This window comes from Pinus tabuliformis, chromosome 3_2, assembly GCF_031772625.1.
Source record: "Pinus tabuliformis cultivar Carrire ecotype Pingquan chromosome 3_2, CPIR1, whole genome shotgun sequence".
In the NCBI taxonomy this organism is placed as follows: domain Eukaryota; kingdom Viridiplantae; phylum Streptophyta; class Pinopsida; order Pinales; family Pinaceae; genus Pinus; species Pinus tabuliformis.
This window is the reverse complement of record NC_142302.1, coordinates 117,145,366-117,166,665: the sequence shown is the minus strand read 5'-3', so window position 1 is coordinate 117,166,665 and position 21,300 is coordinate 117,145,366. Positions and strand designations below refer to the sequence as shown.

Genomic DNA, 21,300 nt, shown 5'->3' with positions numbered 1-21,300 from the left:
GCACATTATATCGCAGTCGGGGGATTCAATGTGACAAGCCTTTCATAACTTGCGATGCGGTATTCCAATAAGCTTCTTTTGATAACTCAACCGGGTCCACAACTTTATCACAAACGACGGTTTGTGGGACTTCACGAGTGCGGGACTTGAGTCGTACTTTCCTACCCCCGCTCTTTCGATAGTTGTTGCTCCTGTTGGCTCTTTCCTCGCTACGTGTTCCTCTTTGCTCCTTCTGATGAATTCTTCCTATCAGTTCTTCTTGGGCATATATTACATGCGATACTCCCGATATGGCTCCTCTGATGTTAACTCCTCTGATATGTTGGCTCCTCCGATATTTCATGTGATATCTCTGATATGGCTCTTACTCTTGAGCATATGCGATATTTTAATAAGAACAGTTTGTAACAGACTCTTACTCATGGCTTGGCTTTCCTATGGCTTCTCCTCACTCTTCCGCTCTTACACTTTGGCTTCATGATGGCTTCCGATAAACTGCTTCCGATGAACTTTTCCGATATGCTTCTCTTGCTCCAATAGGTCTTCCTTTGACTTTCGATAGCTCTTCTTTGATAGCTCCTGTTACTTCACGGATCTACTGCTTCTGATGAACTCTTCTGATAGCTCTTCTTTGACTGCTCTTGTTCTTGACTTCCAATGGCTTCCAATGTCTTTCCAATGGCTTCCCTGATGGCTTTTCTCCTTGGCTTCTTGCTCCTGTTTCTTTACGAATATGCTCTGCTTCTCCTTGGCTTCATATTATCATTTAATATCTGGAATATTGCCATATTGACATCAATGACAATCTAGATCAACAGCCCTCATGCATCTTTCAAAAGGAAGAGAACTCTTTTCTTCGATCCTACTTATGACATAGAACATTTACCCATGCAACCATATGACGACATGACTCAAATTAAATACATGCATACATCTTTCCTTCTTTTGGTCACCTAGGCTTCCATCAGCAGGTTCCTTTCCTTGATTGAGAGTACTTCAACCATCTTGACATGCTGCATTCCTTTGTCATCATACCATCATTCTTCCAAATAATGAGTCCCATACAAGGTGGAATTCTCAGCAGAGCACTTGCTTCTTCGAAGAGTGAACCTTCGAATGAAGATTCAAACGAAGGACCTTAATTATCCTCATCATGCAAATGCTTCTTCCTAATGATGTATGATGAGCTCTACACTAGATTACTTTCTTCTAACCATAAGTACTACTTATGCTTTCAATGAGGTTACCAAGAGCTACTTCCTTTTATGATGACTACTACAACCATGTAGACTTCTACTTCAGCTATCTTTCAAGCTTTTATAAGGATGTCTCGAGCTCTTGCTTTAATCGTATGCTTCTAATATGATGCCATCTTCTACTAAGATGCATCTCATCATAATGCTTCTCATCTTCACTGCCATGATGGAGGTCTTTTCACCTTCCACTTCTCCTTGCTATGTATTGGAGAAACCCTAATAGTGAAGATCTATCCCTTTGGATTACCTCTCATCAGGTTCTTCCACTTCTTCAGTGATATGAACCTCATTTTTTTCTTTCCTCTTATTGTCCTTCTTGAACTTTGGACAATCTCTCTTGTAGTGCCCATATTCTTGACAGCCATAGCATTGGATCTTTGCCATATTCTTCTTCTTTTTCTAAGGACCAAACTTCCCAAACTTTCATTTTTTCTTAGCCATGGCATCAAATGCTTGAACTTGTTCATTAGATCCCACATCACTTTTTGCCTTCAACCTGGTTTTTCATAATGACCAAAGTTCATCAAATGGGGTAGCTTCCTTCTTTCCATAGATGCTTCATGTAAAGTTGCTCCATTCCTCTTGTAGTGCATTGAACAATATTGTGGTCATTTCTTTATCAAACATTATTTCTCCCAACTCTTGTAGTTGGTCTCTTATTTTTGATAGCCTCATAAAGTATGAGGCTATTCCATCTTCCATTGATATCTTCATCTTGTAGAGTTCTTGTCTTAATGATATCACTTCTCTAGCAGTACATATGGAGAGCAATTCTACTAGCTTCTCGTATATTTCTTTTGATGTCTCCAACTTTGATACATATGGTATGAGGGGATCTTTGATGGATTCTATAAGGATCCTTTGAGCCCTTACTTCCCCTTTAATGTACTTTGTTAGAGCTTGAGTTTCTTCCTTTGGAGATTTAGTGATTGAACCCTCAACATGATCAATGACTTCGTTTTCTATGAGAATCAAATCTGTCCTCTTCTTCCATGCAAGAAATTTTGATGACCCAAGAAATTTGTTGCTTTCCAAGCAAAATGAAGTCATTTTGATAGATTCAGATGTGGACAGAAAGATACTTACTTGTGAAGACATTTCTTGATGACAATATCTTCAACTTGATGCCTTCTTGATTTTGATGATGATAATGATAATAGAAGATGTCTTCTTGATGAATATGTCTTCCTTCAAAGGTGATCCTTCAAAGAGAGGGAGATTACCTTGGTTCCTTGATGATGATGACAACGCCTTCTCCTTGATGAGCTTTCCTTTCTCAAAGTCAACTTCTATCAAATTTTCCTTCCAGTAATTGCAACTTTTTCTTCGACCTCTTTTTCGACTCCTGCAATTTGACTTCAATTTTCGGTCATTGCAGAAACCCTAGTTTCTGCACGTGGGAGAAAGTCAGACATTTACTCTTCTTCGCTTGGATAGCGGCGGCTTCTTTTGAAACTCGGCTTGCAAGATGGCTTGTTTTCGGCCTCCTTAGGTGACTAATAATTCGGCTTTTGTTGCAACAAATGAGCCCTAATATCCTCTCGCGAGTGAACAAGAATAGCCCAAAACAGACCCAAAATTACTTCGATCCTTTTATCTTTTGATGATGGATGCTCTTAATGATCTTCTAGTGCTTCATCCCTTTAGTGTCCTTTAAGTTGCTTTTCCTTGTCTTGTCACCTTAGCTCTGGTACCATGTTGAGAAATCTAGAGGCAACTAGAATAGATGACTTTTGTAACTGCTTGTGATGTATTTTTACTTAACATGATTAGCTTTCTTCTTTCACTTGATTATTATTAGTATTCTCTTCATCAAACAACTACCAAACCATAAAGAACAATAAGACAAGACACCAGATATAGGCAATCAGCTAGGGCCAAAATGTCTCCAGCTGAGAGGAAAATCCACAAGAATTCTTCTCTTCTTATAGATCTTCAATTGACGAATTCCAAGACCTAGACCCTTGAACAAGACTCCTCCAAGACCAAGTCAACCATCCTTCTTGAGTTGTACAACTTCCAGCGACAAACTTCGACCTTCCTATAACTTCTTCAACAACGTCGACTCCCAACAACAATTTCTGCAACTTCAACCTAGTAGATTTATAGCTTAAATCTTGATGCAGATTCACATCTTCCAGCTTCTATCCTCTTCCAGCTTCTATCATGAGGAGATCGAACTTTCTTGAGAGTGTGTCCAAATGAGGTCGTGTTCCTACTTATATATAGGCTTTTAAGGGGTATGAATTGCTTTCTTTAGGCCGACTTGTCCCTTCATATAGGCCGACTTGATCTTTGTGCCATGACAAGGTCTTGGAGGGTCTTTTGACTCTACTTTGACTCAAATAAATTTTCTTTACAATATGTAACATGCCCAAATGGATCTTCAATACATGACAATGACTCAATTGACTTTATGACAAATCTAGAAGCACTCAATGGGTGTTTGACCTAAAAATAAATTTCCCTTGAGCATGAAACCCGTGCCTCCAGAATAACAATAATAAATTTATTTTTCTCTTTTCATTAAATACATAAAATCATGATTACATATGTCATTATGAAGACCAAACCTAGCTACGTATTTCAACAAGATATTGGATATCTACATGAACTAGTAATCATGGACTGCGACACAATTCCAGAAACTTGACAAATACATTGATGCGGACTGAGACTAAAAATGTTGTTGACAAGAAAAGCACATCTAGGTGTTGCAGTAGTTTGGGGTCCAGCATGATTTCCTAGATGAGCCGGAAACAAAATTATGTTGATTTGAGTACGCCTAAGGCATAGCAAATTGTTGCTAGCATGGCTAGCTACTAGACAGTGTGATTGAGAAAGCTCTTTGGAGAGTTGCTCGAGCATGTGTTGGGCACAACTATGATACACTGACTATGAGAGAATTTCGTGTTTTATGATCGGTCCAAGCATTTTGAGATTATATATCATTATATCCAAGATATGTTGCAAAGGGAGCAGTGAGGTTCCAACATTGATGTGTCCAGGAATTGAAGCACCAATGCTTCATCAGATGATCTAGTTGCTAACATTCTTGCCCAGTCTTTGCTGAAAGGGAAGTTGTAAAGTTTTGTAGATGTTCTATGCTAAGAGCAATTTCACTTTTCTCACAGCAATCATACAAGTAGATAAGCAAAATGCAGATAGAACATATAAGCAGATCTTACAGAAGACAAATCAGAAACAAGAAAAATGTATGTGTTTGTTTCGGCGGTCAACAGGATGCTTCAACCAGCAAAGTCTCCTTTGGTCAGCCAGCCCAGCATGTGTCAGAACAACCCTCCAACCAGTAGATGAGTCAACCCAAGTCAGTTCTACAAAAGTCAACACTGTCCTGAAAAGTCAACGCAGGGGCAGCAAGCTAAAAGTCAACGCAGCAGCAAAACGGTCAACCCTTTGACCTCGATTTTTGTGCCAGGTAGTATGGCCTTCAAAAATCGAACCTCCCACAAGTTTTCAGCTTGTTTGGACCAAGCGTTGACCAAAGTCAACGCTGGTCAAACTTCTGCGAAACCCTAGCAGCAGAAACCCTAGCAGCAGAAAAATCCTCTTCGTCCTTCCCACGTGTGGCTGAAATTCGTCCTCCAGGTAGCTCGTACTTTTTAGGATGAGAGAGGAAGATGTGAGTTGTTTTTTGTGATCAAATTCTCTCCAACTTTTCCTGTATATATATATCCATCAATGAGGGTGTGTGACACATCTGTTGGGCATGTGAGCCTACATTACAAAACTGGCTGACCTTTGCACATATAATTTATTAAGAATAATAAATTCAAAATATAAGTTCTGCTCATCGGATTAAGACTATTTTTATATGGATTTTACACCTCTCAGAAAGAGAAATCCAACAAAAATATTAGCCTCTTAATCTGAGCATCAGAACATGGAGTTTGGACCTAGTTGTCCAAATTTAACACTCCCTCTCAACTAGGGAGAACTCCATCTATTAGTGCAATTAACATCGTGAGTCATCCCGCTGAAACTTGCTTTGCTGGCTTCTTTATTTCAGAACAGAAGTGGGTCAGTCACAAAGACATCATTCCCCGACTGTCATAATCAGTCCAGAGGTCCCAGACCTCACAAATCTTGATCCCAGATCAAGTGGTTGGACCATGCCATCCTAGATAGAGAGTACGGCAATCTCTGATGCGTCCATCAGTCTTTGCTAATAGTCTCTAGCTTTTCCACACCTCATTGGCCAAATGAGAGGTACTTCCCATGAGCCCTGAACTCAATGGGTAGGATGCATACGGGGCACAGATTAAATGAGTGGCGAACCAGCTCAATAATCACAAGGGTGGGGCAGAAGCATTATGAGTGCTTATAGCTCCGAGAAGCTATCCCCAAAGCCCCCCAGAGCTCCCAGAGCTCATTGTCCAACAGGACCCACATCATAGGGTCTTTCCACGACACCAAGACTCTCACGGAAGGTTAGGAACTTGACCTTCCCCAGGGGCTTAGTGAGAATATCCGCGACCTGCTCATCAGTTCCTATATGATCGAGCCTTACGGCGCCTCGCTGTACCATATCCCGGATAAAGTGGTACCTGATATCAATATGCTTGGATCGGTCGTGGAACACAGGATTCTCAGTCATACGAATCCCACTCTGATTATCACAGAGTATTACAGTGGTATCTAGCACATGTTGGAACATCTCACTAAAGAGCTTCCTCAACCAAACTACTTCACAACAGGCCATACTAGCAGCAATGTATTCGGCCTCCGCGGTGCTCAAAGCCACCGACTTCTGCTTCCTGCTCATCCATGAGATCGAAGCAGAACCAAGATTGAAACAGCATCCAGATGTGCTCTTACGATCCACCACACTGCCAGCCCAATCGGCATCAGTATATCCCCGGAGTATCACACTCCCGGCAGTGTATCTCAGCCCATGGTTTATCGTGCCCCGAAGATATCTCAAAAGATTCTTGGCACCAACCCAGTGAAAATGATGAGACTCAACCATCTGTTGACTCAAAGTATTCACTGCAAAACATATGTCCGGACGGGTGTTCACTAAGAACATCAAAGCTCCTATGAGTTGACGATACTCAGTAGGATTGGCCAAGATAGGCCCTGCAGCGCTGCCACTCAACTTCTTAAAGTTGAGTTCCATTGGTGTCGACACGGACTTACAGTCCACCATCCCAAATCTTTCCAGAAGCTTCACAATATACTTTCCTTGAGAAAGGAAAATCTCTCCAGGTCTCTCCCAGACCTCCAGGCCTAGGAAATAGTGCATCAGTCCTAGGTCTTTCATCTCGAACTCAGCAGCAAGCTCCCTCTTACATTGATGAATGAGAGGGTCATCACCTGTCAGGAAGAGGTCGTCCACATACAGCACTAGAATGAGAGGCTTTCCTTCCTCAACCTTAAAGTAAAGGTTTGGATCAGCATTGCTTCGAGTGAAGCCCAGCTTCATCAAGTAACTATCCATCCTCTCATACCAAGCTCTGGGTGCTTGCTTTAACCCATAGAGGGCTTTCTTCAACCTGCAGACATAAGTGTCTCAATCTTGAACTTCAAATCCCAGAGGTTGTTCTACATACACCTCTTCCTTTATTGCACCATGCAGAAAAGCAGTCTTGACATCCATCTGATGAAGACTCCATCCTTGCGTAGCAGCAAGGGCTATGATGGATCGGATGGTGGTATATCGAGCCACAGGTGCAAATATATCGTCATAGTCAATTCCTTCCTTTTGAGAGAAGCCACGGGCAACAAATCTTGCCTTAAACTTTTCAGCACTCCCATCAGATCCATGTTTAATCTTGTAGAGCCATTTAGCGGTGACAACAGATTTGTCCTTCGGTCTCGGGACCACATCCCAGACATCATTCTTCATAATAGCCTCATATTCTTCATGCATAGCATCCTTCCAGACTTGATGCTTGATGGCTTCTTCAAAAGATCCAGGTTCAGATTGTATAATAGTACTCATGGCAGCTAGATACCCTTGGTATCTATACGGCTTCTTGCTTTCTCGGAATGTTCCCCTTGGGGCAGCATGACCCTCAGCATCTTCGAGGGTGTCCCGGAGCCATGATGGCCTCTTTCCTAGAGAAGGGGAAGGATCAATAGGGTCCATTGGCTCTTCAACATCAGGCATAGTCTCATCCTGGGGTTCTTCCAGATTTCCAGGTCTTTCTTCATGGTTTTCTTCAGATCTAGGAAGATCTACTACTTTCTTCAGGGAAGCATCTTCGTCAAAAGTGACATCATGGCTTATCTCTACTTCCCTTTGACCAGGTACATAGACTCTATATGCCTTAGAAGTCTCACTGTATCCCACAAACATTCCTTTCTTCCCAGTAGCGTCCAGCTTACTTCTCTTTTCTTTCGGCACATGAAAATAGACAGGACATCCAAAAATTATAAAATGTGAGACATCAGGTTTCTTACCAGAGAAAACCTCTTCGGGAGTTTTGGAGTCCAAAGCGGAATGAGGGCATCGGTTTTGAATGTACACAGCAGTATTTGCAGCTTCTCCCCACAGAAACTTTGGAAGACCCTGGTCACATAGCATGGCACGGGCAGCTTCCACAATAGTCCTATTCTTGCGTTCAGCAACACCATTCTGCTCAGGAGTATATGCAGTGGTAGTCTCCCTCTTAATGCCAGCTTCTCTGCAAAAGTCTTTGAACTCATTTGACTCATATTCAGTGCCATTGTCAGTCCTCAAAATCTTGATCTTCTTTCCGGTCATATTTTCCACCAAGGCTTTGAAGGTACGGAACCACATGAAAGCCTCATCCTTCTTCTTCAAGAAGTATATCCAGGTTTTGCGAGAGAAGTCATCAGTAAATGTCATATAGTAAGAACATCCCCCCAGGGATGTTACAGGCAACATACCGGAAAGATCAGAATGGACCAGTTGCAATATCTCAGATGTCTTTGTGACACTTGAGGGGAAAGGTCCCCTTGTATGTTTTCCTTCAGCACAGCCCTTACATACACCTTTATGATTATTTCCAAAATCAGGCATCCCTGTCACCACCTTCCTTGCTTCGGGAAGAGCCTTGTAATGAAGGTGTCCAAATCTTCGGTGCCATAGTTCGGTTTGACGGATAGTATCACAAGTCATAGCTCCCAACGGACTCCCTCCAACCTGGTAGAGTGTACCAACTCTAAAACCAATTGAGATAGCTTCCTTGAAGCTCTTCTTCCACATGAGTACCTTTCCATCAGAGAAAGTTACATTGAATCCTTTGTCTTCCATGGCAGATACAGACACAAGGTTCTTCTTCAATTTGGGTACATAGAGTACATCTTGTAGATGGAGGACTTGTCCTTGAGACAAGTGGAGGGTCACAGTCCCGGTCCCTTTCACAGGATAAGTGGCATTATCCCCAAGGGTAATTTCTAGATTAGTATCCCTTTCAACCATGTCAGAAAGTGCTTCCTTGAATCCGGTGATGTGTCTTGAGGCACCACTATCGATTAGCCAGACATCCATAGTGTCGGGCGGAGATGCAGCTGAGAGAGCAGATATTAGAATATACTCATTTCTTTTATCAACAACATTAGACTCCTCATACCTGGTATTTCTGGTCCTTTTAGAAGGTGGATGGTTTCCTTCAAAGTGAGCCTTCCTCTTTCCTTTGGATTTGTCATTTCTTTGATTCCCATTCCTTCGGTTGTTGTTGTTGTCGTCACTATCGGGAGAATTCTTCTGGAAGGGGCATTCTCTAGCATAGTGTCCAGTCCTATGGCAGGTGAAACATTTACCCTTCTTCTTTTGAGTCTTAGTCCTTCCTTTGTCCTTGGAACCACCAGAGTTCTTCTTTCGGGAATGAGCAACATAGGCAGCATTTCTTTCATTATCAAATTCCTTCATCCTTGTTTCTTCTTGCATACATCTAGACAGAAGCTCATCAAAGTTAGGGATGGTATTATTGTTGAGAATGGTAGTTGTGAATACTTGCCATTCATATGGAAGTCCTCCAAGTGCGGTGAGAACCATCTCACGATCAGCTATTGTCTCCCCAATAGCTAGCAGATTGTTCCTGGTTTCGGTCAACTTCATAAAGAAAGTTTGAATAGACTCGTCTCGGCCCTTCTTCATATTCTTCAACTTGTTCTTGAGGAATAGCACTTGGTTCACATTGTTTACTCGGAACATAAGTATCAGTTTGTCATACATCTCCTTGGATGTGCCTAGTTCAGATATGTAGGCAACCAGACTCTTATTTATGGATTCCCTGATCAGCAATTTTGCTCTGATTTCTCCCTTCTTATACTTGTGTTTAACAGCAGCAAAGGCATTTGATGGAGGTTCTTGAATCTTCCCTGTCACATGATCTAGGAGATCATGATCTTCTAATTTGAGATCTAATAACATCTTCCAGGCATGGAAGTCATCACTTCCAGTCAGCTTGTCATTCTCCCTGAATTCAAGCTTAGAGGAATCCATTTCCTTCGATGATGATTGCTATAGATAGAGTTTGTCTTCACCTCAGCTCTGATACCATGTAAAGTTTTGTAGATGTTCTATGCTAAGAGCAATTTCACTTTTCTCACAGCAATCATACAAGCAGATAAGCAAAATGCAGATAGAACATATAAGCAGATCTTACAGAAGACAAATCAGAAACAAGAAAAATGTATGTGTTTGTTTCGACGGTCAACAGGATGCTTCAACCAGCAAAGTCTCCTTTGGTCAGCCAGCCCAGCATGTGTCACAACAACCCTCCAACCAGTAGATGAGTCAACCCAAGTCAGTTCTACAAAAGTCAACGCTGTCCTGAAAAGTCAACGCAGGGGCAGCAAGCTAAAAGTCAACGCAGCAGCAAAACGGTCAACCCTTTGACCTCGATTTTTGTGCCAGGTAGTATGGCCTTCAAAAATCGAACCTCCCACAAGTTTTCAGCTTGTTTGGACCAAGCGTTGACCAAAGTCAACGCTGGTCAAACTTCTGCGAAACCCTAGCAGCAGAAACCCTAGCAGCAGAAAAATCCTCTTCGTCCTTCCCACGTGTGGCTGAAATTCGTCCTTCAGGTAGCTCATACTTTTTAGGATGAGAGAGGAAGATGTGAGTTGTTTTTTGTGATCAAATTCTCTCCAACTTTTCCTGTATATATATATCCATCAATGAGGGTGTGTGACACATCTGTTGGGCATGTGAGCCTACATTACAAAACTGGCTGACCTTTGCACATATAATTTATTAAGAATAATAAATTCAAAATATAAGTTCTGCTCATCGGATTAAGACTATTTTTATATGGATTTTACACCTCTCAGAAAGAGGAATCCAACAAAAATATTAGCCTCTTAATCTGAGCATCAGAACATGGAGTTTGGACCTAGTTGTCCAAATTTAACAGAAGTCCTTCATCTTGAGAGAACAACTTGGAATGATGGATGTGACCCTCCCGGGTAAGGGTCACGTCGATCGAGGAAACTGAGCTAAGCTATGTTGATGTAGTGTATCCTCACATTCATGTCTATAGATATAGATCACTCCATCTTGGAGCAGGTAATGTGAGTAATGTGGACCATTTACCCTTGGCCATATCAAAATGGCCAAACCAAATCAGCATGGCTTGAGAGACACTTTGAGTTTCGGGACTTGGTTTTTTTGAGGCTCCAAGCATATAGGCAGTCGACCTTGAAGCAGAAGGGAGCTAAAAAGCTCAAGCCACGCTTTTATGGGCCTTACAAGGTGACTAGACGAGATGGAGAGGTGGCATATGGGCTGGAACTCCCACCCGGGAGTAAGGTGCACAACGTATTTCATGTCTCATGTCTGAAGAAGCCTCTCGAGCAATAGGTGACAGTTGCAAGGGAGTTACCACCTCTAGATGATGAGGGGATTTGGTGTTGGTGCCAAAGTCCATTTTGGAGATAAGGGAAAGGAAGCTCGGGAGCAGGGTCATTAGAGAGTTTTTGTAAATTGGAAGGACCTACCTGAGAAGGATGCCACGTGGGAAGGGGAACAATTTCTTCAACATCCATCACTACAGTTGCTTGAGGACATGCAACATCTAGGCGGGGAGCACTGTGATGTTCCCCACTTTCAATTTTTCTAAGTAAATACATTTTTGCACAATTTTGGTATTTTGACATGATGGACTTAGGAAAAGTGGGTTAGGAGGACCCCACTTTGCAATTTTGATTAAGGGAGGCTCAAACATAGGAAAAAGGAGGCAAATCGAAATATCAGTGGGGAGTTTGGCCACTCCAAGAGGGAATACACACCCCTTCGAGAAATTCGCACTTGTGGATAGAGAGGGAAGAAAGGGGGATGAATTATAGGGCCCACATGGAGAGAGGAGGAGCCCAAGGATAAATAAGAGGAGAATGCATCAGTTTAGGACTTTTGCTAAACTGAGAATTGAGCTTCCTATACGCTTATGTTGTTGAGCCAAGTCTACTTGTGCTTTTGAGCACAAGAGATTTCCAGGGGGAGATCTCACCTCCATCTTTAGTGGACCTTGAGTGCCACCCTAGGTGTCACGACTCATGACCCCACACCTAACTCTTTCACCTAAGTCTTTCATTTCCCACTACTTGAGTTTACGAACTACACCTAACCTTCAACACTTAGGCAATTTTTGTTAAGTGTTCACTTCTTCTTATACATATGTAGCGGAAACAATTCATCTTCATCAACATACCTTCAAACACTTAGGCAATTTTTGTTAAGTGTTCACTTCTTCTTATACATATGCGATGGAAACAATTCATCTTCATTAACATTTATCTTCTTAATACGCAACGGAAATAACATGTAAACACAATGTACAACAACTTACACAAATTGTAAAGGGAGGGGCAACTCCCAATCAACTTTGCCCAACACAAAGTTCTGCAAATTTACAAGTACAAATATTTTTACACAGTCGTGCTGCCGTCTTAACTGGCCTGACCAACTTTACCAAAATCGTGTAGCGTTTTGCACTGCGATCTAGGTGCACCCTACTCGTCGTGCAACAACGGCCCAACTTCTTGTGCAGACTGTGCCCTGCTGGCCCAACCTCAGTTCGGTGATACCTCTATCGTGCAACTTTTTCCACTTCGTGTAGCGGCAACCAACACCTTGTGGGAACCCCAAACTTCAGCCCAACAAACAAATTCACTTTCCCAACCAAACTGCAGAACTTCGTCCGGGCACATGGCCCAACCCACCTACCAATGGGCGAACGTCGTGCCACCCTGCGGAACTCTGCCTACGACCTGAACTGTTCTGCTTGTTCTGCGACCCAAACTACCCACTTCGCCCTTCTCTCTTGCATCTGCAGTTAAGTGTTGTTCGATGGTTGGATTGGTTGGTTGATATCCAAATTCTAAATGAATGCCTCCACGTTATACTTATATCCACTATGTTGGTTTTTGCCAAGGGTCGTGTCCTTTGGTTTACACTTGGGTTGGCCTGCCCATGTGCTTGCCCAGCCGACCTATCCTCACTCCAATCGTGCCCCTTCAATATTTCACTAAGTCATGGGTCAACCTATGTTTGGGTAGCCCAACTCATCCGCACGCCTTTAACCGAACTTGTCTACACACCTTTAACCGAACTTATCTGCACGCGCCTTTAACCAAACATGATTCGGGCAGGTGCCCGCCACTACGTCCGCATGCCCATCGCACATCATGAGTTCACCCGTACCCATGACTTCGGTTTTTCAACTCTCTCGAGCGCTCGCCAACTCGAGGCCCTTACATCCTCCCCTACTTTAAAAAGGTTTCGCCATCGACAACACCATCCTGGAAAACTCCATTGCAAGACTAAATGTCGCAAAGTGTCACCATCTCCAACACCAAATGTCTATGTTGCCTAACTCCTTGCCTTCATCGCACAAACCTCCATCAAGGCTCATGATTCTCTGTATGGGTAATACTCCTCAATCCATGGACACAACCATGTATCGTCATCGTCATCATGTGAACTGTTGTTGTTGTACTCCAACTCAACTCTACCATGCATCGCACATTGTCGGACACCCATGACTCGAACTAGTTGGGTGATCTGCGATGGGTGGAGCCATACTTCCACCTCCATTCTTCTTCTCTTTCTTGGCTCTTGCAACAAAGTCGATCATCCTCTTCTCCTTCGTCACTTGAGTCAAATTTCTGACCTCCCATTGTTCCACATGTTCATGCTTCACATTCGGGTCCTTCTCATATAAAGTCATCGAAGCAATCCTTAGACAATACCCCAAGCGACTCTTCTTTGTCATCGGCACGATCATGGCTTTTGCACTAGCTGTAATCAAGAGTATCTCACGGTCCACCATCAGTATGGTTTGTGTTGCTAGAAGTCCTGCCCCAAGACCATAGCATGATCATCCATCTCAGTCACCCTTAGATCCAACTTTCCAAACCATGAACCCACCTTCACTTGTGTCCTTTAGAACACCTGTCACAGCCTTCATGCTTGAGCTAATAGCATTGAAAGCACTCAACTCCCTTCCCATTCCAGCCTTCAACTTCAAAGATGTTGTTGCCTTCTTACTAAGGAAACTACATGTAGCTCGCATATCAACTAATGCAGCAAAATTTTTTCCACCTACGGTTACCTGCACAAAACTCAACCCCAATGCACCTTCATCCTGCATAGGCTTTGTCTTGTGTCTTACTTCTGCAACCTTCTTCATCGTCTCTTCCTTAGAACTATCTTTCGCCCTATGTCTCGATCTGATTGTCCTCTTGAGGTATGCAACTTCCCCTTTTGGTTCATTTGCGCAATTCAAACCTGGTCTAGCTTGAGTTCCATCAAGCTTTTCCTCCTTGTGCTGCCCAATTGCACCTGCTCAGCATACATCATCTTCAACTCAAAGTTCCCCCATTGTTCGCAAATCACCCTTCATTGCCCGATAGTAAGCCAAGTCTTTTAAAATACGATCTCATCTGCCTCTATGACAATGATTTGCGATCAAGAAAGTCACTCTTGATTCCTTCCTCAAGTTCCTTGACTTTGCCCTACAACTTGGTTTGTTCCTCCCTTAAGTGAACTCGTTCATCCATAAGTTCTTGGAGTCTACAGTTGCCTTGTTGCAGTTTTCCATCAAGTTCTTCAAGTTCAACAGACTTCCCATGGAGATTGTTCAAGGCCTTCTGCACATTCACTATTCCATACTTGATGTGGTCCAAGTGTTCCCACTCCTGCACAAGTGCTTCATAGTGTTGTTGCCCCTAAACCTCCCAAAAATCTGCCATCTCTTAAAGTTTTCGAACAGCCCTCATGACTGTTATGTTCAGCCTAACTGGGCCCCTTAAATGTGCCTCTACCAACCTATGTTGCACTGCGACCAACTAATAGTCTGCAAAACCCTCTTTCTACAAAATGGCCTCTTGATACCATCTGACCATGAAGTGGGACGATGTATCTCTGCAACCAGTCTTCAAAAACCAAGCTCTACTACCATCTGTCACAACCCCACCCTAGTGGTGACTTCCAACCACACGTGAGCACGGTGCGGCACCACCTAACTCTTTTGTTTCTCACTACTTGAGTTTACAAAGTACGTCTAACCTTCAACACTTAGTCAATTTTCGTTAAGTGTTCACTTCTTCTTATACATATGCAGCGAAACAATTAATCTTCATAAACATTTATCTTCTTATTACACAGCGGAAATAACATGTAAACGCAATGTACAACAGCGTACACTAGTTATAAAGGGAGGGGCAACTCCCAATCAAGTCTACCCAACACTTATAAAATTCTACAAATTTACAAGTATAAATATTTTTACACAGTCGTGATGCCTTCTTAACTGGTTTTCCCAACTTTACCAAAATCGTGCAGCATTCTGTATTGCGCTCTGGGTGCACCCTGCCCATCGTGCAACAGAGGCCCAACTTCTTGCGCAGACTGTGCCCTACTGGCCCAACCTTTGTTCAGTGATAACTTTATCATGCAGCTTGTGCCACTTCATGGAGCGACAGCCCACACCTTGTGGGAACCCCAAACTTCAACCCAGCAAACAAATTCACTTGCCTAACCGAACTGCAAAAACTCCATTCAATCACCCGTACTTGCCCGCCCAGGGCGGACGCCTTGCCGCCTTGCAGAACTCTGCGTACAACTTGAACTCTTCAACCTATCTTACGACCCGAACTACCCACTTCGTCCTTCGCTCTTGCGTCTGCAGTTAAGTGCATTATACTTATACGCTATCCACCGTGTTGGTTTTTGCCAAGGGTCGCGTCCTTTGGTTTACACTTGGGTCAACCCGCCCATGTGCTTGCCCAGCCGACCTGTCCACACTCCAATCGCGTCCCTTCAATATTTGTTATGAACATAAACTATGTAAAAATAAATAAAAATAGATAATAAATAATAATCATAATAATATGAATATAATAATAAATAATAAGTAAATTAACTAATGGTTAGTTAATGAAAAGGCATGTCTTAGAGACATGCTTGTTCATGAAAGGGTACTTACCTGGCTATATATACAAGACCCTCATTATCATTTGTACTCATCCTAGATCAATTTTTTATATAATATACAATTTACATTTATTGTCCTACGATGGATGTATTTGTCTACGAAGTATTTTAATACTTACGTTGCGTATACGACTTTTGGTCATTACATTGGTATCAGAGTTGTTCGATCCTCTGGTTGCTTAACCACTGCACAGATTCGTGTTCTCTGGTCTAGGTCTTTGACCGTCAAATTCATCAACATTGTTTTCATTGAAGCGTTTCGCTACAAGAATTTGGAGTTTCTCCATTTCGCTATCAAGCATTTGGCCATTCAATAATAATAATAATAATAAAATTAATATATATATATATGGGGAGAAAATAAAAAGTCAAAAAACAAAGATTAAAAGGAAATAAAGAAAAAAAATCAATTTAAAAAACAGAAGAAAAAAATAAAATAAAATAAGTACATATAAAGATTACAAAAAAAAAATTAAAAATAAATAAAAAAGGTTTTACATTATTGATAAAAAGTGCATAATAAAGATAGGAGGGAATCTTTCCAAATATATTTAAAACTATACGTAAGAGAAGGAAGAGTAGATAATATTATTTTGATTCTTTATTAAGTGGTTTACAAGATTGTGGTTTCAGAAACCAATGGTAATTGCCCATGGTATTTTAAAAGTAAAAGAAAAACGAAAAGAATACAAAATCTCTTTATGTGAATGGTAAGTTTTACTTTTTATATGCGTGAATGGTAAGTTATACTTTTTCCGTGAAGAGTAGATAATATTATTTTGATTCTTCATTAAGTGGTTTACAAGCCCGTGGTTTTAGAAACCAATGGTAATTGCCCGTGATGTTTTAAAAGTAGAAGAAAAACAAAAAGAATACAAAATCTCTTTATGTGAATGGTAAGTTTTACTTTTTATGTGGAGAACATTAACAGAGTCAAACGTACATAAGTGAACATATATTTTATAATATATGCCAAAGGTGAATAGCCACGTTTCACTAAGGTTGTAACTTTTCAAAAAGAAAAAAGAAAAAATATTATAAATAAAATATATATAAAGAGAAGTATTATATTATAAAGTGGCATTTAAATAAAAGTTCACGTCATAAAATTATTGAAAATATATATAAGTACAAACCGGGTATTGTTATAAAAGGTTTCATAAGGAGAAAATATCAATTAAGAGTTAAGAGTTTACGTTAAAGTGAAATTGAATTAAATTTTAAAGAGTTATATGAAATTTAAAAGACAATAAGATATTTAAAAGAAGCCAATTGAAACAATATTTAAATATTTTTTTTAAAGTACAAAAGGAAAAAAAAAAGCGTAAGTAGAATTATATAAAAAGAATACAAAAGAGTTTTGAAATATTAAGGATAATAGGAAATTGGATTAAAAGAGTTTTGAAGAATTATATATATATATATATTAAAAAGGCACTTTTAAAGGAGGCTTGAAGTACAAAGTCCAAAGGAACTTTAAATATGATACCTTAAGTCATCACGACAAAACAAATGGGATCAATCATTGAAAAAAATGATGGAGTTCAATTCTAAAATGATGAAAGAAGAAAGGTTTTCCTATAATGGTCTTTCAGTTACAGATCATAGAGTAATTACATTAAAAGGAAATATCCAAGGAAAAGAAGTTAATGTTGCCATCAACCCAAGCAATGATAAAAATTATATCAACATCAACTTGGCAAATCAACTATTAATTCCAAAGCTAAGCATTGGTGTGAAGAAAAATATTTTTGACCAAAACTAGTATAAAATTAGTGATCTACAAGTGACAATAGGTCATTACGACTAAATATCTCAATTTCATGTTGTAAGGACGGATAGAAACACTGACATCATACTCGGTCAGCCTTGGTTTAAGGATTTGGGTACATTCATGTCAAACATAAAGAAACAAGTTTTGATGTTTCCTTATAAATGGAAGATGGTCATGTTTCGAGACATAACAAGTAAATCAAAATCAATAAAATCTTCATTAAAAGACCTTAAGGATATCTCAGATTTGATGTTTCAAGATAACAAAAAAACTATATCAAAGAAGCAAAAAGAGCTTGAAGAAGTCATCTGCAGCAGCAGAAACAAAGAAATTTCGCGCCTAAGAGATCACCAAGAAAAGCTACTCAAACAAGTCAAGAAAGCTAAAGCATCAAAGAAGGAACTCAAGGAGCATTTATTAGAACAAGAAGAAGAAAAATTATGTTTAAAGAGCCTTAACCAAACATTAGTAGAACAAATCAAGTGTTTAAAAGACGAGAAGCGTGAAGGCCAAAATAAAGTTGACTCAGAGAATGAGGAATGCTTACGTCTCAAAAATCATAATCAAAATCTGCTCAAACAAAGTAAAAAACTTAAGGACGATAAGAAGTCATTGACGAATAGGTTCAAAGAACTTGTCACAAAGGAAGGATCAAAATCTCCAAATGTAGTAGTCCAAACTGAAGAAACAAAGATCAAGACCACTAATCTCGCAGTTCAGGCAAATCCAAACCTTATTGAAGTAAAAACGTACTCAGATGTTGTCGTTCAAACAGAGGACACCCTAAATAAAGATTCAGTAGTTAAGTCAACAACAACAATGCCTAGTGGCAATCAAGAAACTGTCATAAAAACATTAAAGGAAGTTCAAACAAGAAAAACTCCTTATCTACATCCGAATCACAAGAGTAGACACCTTAATCAATCTACAAATATGCATCACTCAGAACATAAACAACAAACTTATGTTACAAAGAATACTAAAGTGAGCTCAATTCAGTCTATTGATAACAATTTGTTACAAAATTCCAGTAATCAGAAGATTCCACAGAAGGTTAATCTAGGATGGTCTGATCCATTCTCAGTAAGACAATTTTATATATCACTCCAAGGCTCATATCAACTTGTATCGACAAAGATGATTGTTCCGAGACAAGAAGGCATTCGTAGCAGAACGATATGAAGCAGAAGATATTCATAGCAGAAAAGAGATCAAGCCTTTCTTCAACAAGCTTTGAGGACAAAGCTTTTTGAAGGAGAAAGCAATGTTATGAACATAAATTATGTAAAAATAAATAAAAATAGATAATAAATAATAGTCATAATAATATAAATATAATAATAAATAATAGGTAAATTAACTAATGGTTAGTCAGTTAATAATGAAAAGGCATGTCTTAGAGACATGCTTGTTCATGAAAGGGTACTTACCTGGCTATATATACAAGACCCTTATTGTCATTTGTACTCATCCTACATCAATTTTTTATATAATATACAATTTACATTTACTGTCCTACAATGGATGTATTTGTCTACGAAGTATTTTAATATTTAAGTTGCATATACGACTTTTGGTCATTACAATATTTCACTAAGTCATGGGCCGACCTATGTTTGGTCGGGTGGGCACCCTTGCCCGTCGCACGTGCCCACCCGTCACACTACCCGGTCACCCAACTAATCTGCACACCTTTATCCGATCTTATTTGCATGCCGTTAACTGAACTTGTCCACACGCACCTTTAACCGAACATGAGCTAAGCGGGCGCTCGCCACTACCTCTACACACCCATCGCACATCTTGAGCGCCCTTGTATCCGTGACTTTGGTTTTTCGACTCTCTCTGGTGCTCCCCAACTCGAGGCCCTTAAACTAGGGGAGTGGCTACATTTCAGGGCTAGGAGCCTCGAACTTCCTTTGGAGCAGACTGGGTGGAGTTAGAGGAGCACGCACCTGTGGAAAAAATTGCTCCTGGCCATATCAACTTTTGGGTCTTCAGGGGAGCTATTGTCTTGATATTTGCCGGAGGTTTGAAGTGTGTTGCATGGCTAGAGTTGAGGGAGCTTGGAGCAACATTTATCTAGCTTTTGGTAATACATAGAGGGTTTCTGGGTTGGCCTAGGCAAGGGGTGAGAATCTGGAAGATTTGTGGAGAAGGATTGTCGGGAATTGGGGGCTTGGATGACGAGATTTTACAGTGGGATCGTTGTGGAGTTTCCAGGAGTTTGGGGAGGTTGTTTGAAGGTGTTCACTCTTGTAGTGCGCATTTCTGGCTGAAGAAAGAAGTGTGCATTTTCGGGGCTTCTAGGTCAACAGGAATTAACTCGATTCCTTGTTGGGTTTCACTAAGCCGGTGGAATAGAGGTTGTGCATAATTTCTTGGAATTTTTGGAGCAGTCCACAGGGTTGAATCAACAGATCTTTCCTAGCAGCAGCAACAGATTTTCTGGGTGGACAGATCTAATAGCAAAGCCATTTCCGGCACTTGGGCACTTCCATTTCTCACCTGGGATCTTGTCTTGCTTGTTGTAGCAAGCCCAGGTGCACATATTCCATATATATTTGTGTTCCTCCTGGTTCAATTAATAGAATGGCTCAGCTTGGTGCAGTTTTTGGAGTATATTATTGTTGTTAATGCATGGACTGAATTTTGTGTTGCATGTTGTAGTCTTGCTTGATCATCATCGTTATTTCCTAGTAGGAATATTACAGACTTTTTCTGCAAGGTACGTGGACTATATTTGCAGCCCTGGTTCTCTGCAGTTAGGATGTTGTGGATATGGCCTTCTAGGCCTAATCTGGTGCAATCTTTATGGGATATGTTATGGCCTATTTGTACATTAATTATATGTCCTAATTCAGTGATGGTTGAACTATGATATTTGTGCTCTAGACAATGATGAATGGCAAAGGAACCTGAGATAGTTGACAGTGATACATAGCATGATTCTGGTACCTTTGTAATAGTAATGTTTGAGTTAATTTCTAGTGTTAGTATCAGTGATGCTTGGGCATACCTTCAATGCATGAAAGTGATATACATAACAGTGACTTTGAGGAATACTATAGTGACCTTGATGACAGTAACCTCAATGTATATGACAGTGCTTTGGATATGTGATAGTGATCTTCATATCAGTGCTTTGGATCGTCATGACAATGCTTTGGATATGTGATAGTGATCTAAATGACAATGTTGTGTGACTGTACCTTTATGATATGACAGTAACCCTTTATGGCAGTGACCCTAACATGATAGTGATCTTTGGTAAATGGCAGTGACACTTTGATCTATGGTTTGATGATGACAGGGATGGGAAAATGTCTATGACAGTGACAATGATGTATACTATGCATGTATCACAGTGATATGATAGCAGCTCTCTTGGACCTGTTTGATTATTGGAGATTAGATCATTCAGTTCACAAACGAAGTTGTGAACTCACTTGGGTTGGCTCTAGAAAGCCTGATGTGATTATTGTATTTCATTGTACTTTGTATTTCAACTGAAATTTGATGAATATTTAAAAGAAGAAGAATCTAGTTGGGTTTTCCCCCTTGTGGGGTTTTGCTCTGGTCTCTGACCTAAATATTGGTGTCTCTATTGTGTATGCTATTCTTCTATTGTTCTTTACAATTCAGATGTATTGTTGATGTTTATTATTTTCTCTACATAATTGCTAATTATGAAATGACGTTATGGGGTGAATGTTATATGGTAATGTTGAAAAGTTTAAAAATTGCAATTAGCTACAACAAAGAGCAATCTAGCCCTAAAAATTAACAGAACCATCCTAAAGCAAGAGCAAATGTTGCTATTGTGACATTAGGCACTCTTT

At 40.4% G+C, this 21,300-nt stretch overlaps 1 protein-coding gene across 4 annotated transcripts in view; it reads right to left on the bottom strand.

Annotated features, from left to right (window-relative positions):
• Window positions 1-21,300, bottom strand: part of LOC149180092 (sterol 3-beta-glucosyltransferase UGT80B1-like) — a 392,913-nt gene that overhangs the window by 195,697 nt on the left and 175,916 nt on the right. The window lies entirely within an intron of this gene.